Source organism: Bombyx mandarina, chromosome A1 (genome assembly GCF_030267445.1).
Source record: "Bombyx mandarina strain Sakado chromosome A1, ASM3026744v2".
Lineage (NCBI taxonomy): Eukaryota > Metazoa > Arthropoda > Insecta > Lepidoptera > Bombycidae > Bombyx > Bombyx mandarina.
This window is the reverse complement of record NC_143234.1, coordinates 915,246-916,389: the sequence shown is the minus strand read 5'-3', so window position 1 is coordinate 916,389 and position 1,144 is coordinate 915,246.

Sequence of the window (1,144 nt, the reverse complement as noted above, 5' to 3'; positions counted from 1 at the left end):
CACAAGAATTTCGTTAATCCAACAATTTAGGACCAAAATTCTTGTTTCGAGTCGAAATATCGCGTCGTCATTTAAAAAAAAATCTTTTAATACGTAATATCGTTGTAATAATCATTTTTGATATAAACTATCTCTGTGTGCTACTTTTAGTGCTGTATGTGATCCATTTCCAGCTTCAAGAATTATTTTAATCTTAACACGCTCGTTATCTGTGTGTTGAACTTCAATGGATCAATCAAATATCATAGCTGGATCATGCGTACTAAGGCCTTTTGCCTGTAGTTTAAGGCTTTTGTCTCAATTATTACATTGTACATCATATACGACTAATTACTTGAAATTACGGTCAATTTAATGTCTTGAATTTCGATTACTATTTATTAGATAAGTCTGTAGCGTAAAAGTGATGCTTTGATGCCCAAAACATAAAATCGTTTCACAATAGGCTTCTATTGCGTTTCCTCTTAAATAATTCATATGGAATCTGAAATTTATGAAAGCAATAAATAATAAAGGTGAACATGTATTTTTGTGTTTTTAAGATATCGTTAGTAATTAGCTTATTATGAATCGTCTGATGTTTATCACTATTTACTAAAATTTCTAAATGTATAAATCACTTTTTTAGATTCTATTCTCGAGTACAATATTGATGTGTTGTAGTTTATAAGCTGTTTAATCTTATCACTGCTTTTACAATAACTTATATGAATATATAAAAAATACGCACTGGACTGTAATGTGAGCTTTCGGGTTTAAGCCTGATCGTAGTGTGAGCACGCTACTTAATGGTGCGTGTGTTGGATGATAATGGGAAATGATAGCGTTGGCAGCTTCAATCTGTATTCTAATTCAGAGGAGTTTGGATATATTTTCCAGTAGCACTATTTTTAATGCAGAGGCAAAAGTACGGGAATATATTTAATGTTATCTGATTCGCGAAGTATTAAATGATTCTTTTCTTAAATTCAAGTCTATACCCAAGCATAGACTTCTCTCCAAAGACAGTTAATTCGAAAGTTTACTGATGGTAGGACCTCTTGTGAGTCCGCGCGGGTAGGTACCACTACCCTGCCTATTTCTACCGTGAAGCAGTAATGCCTTTCGGTTTGAAGGGTGGGACAGCCGTTGTAACTATACTTTT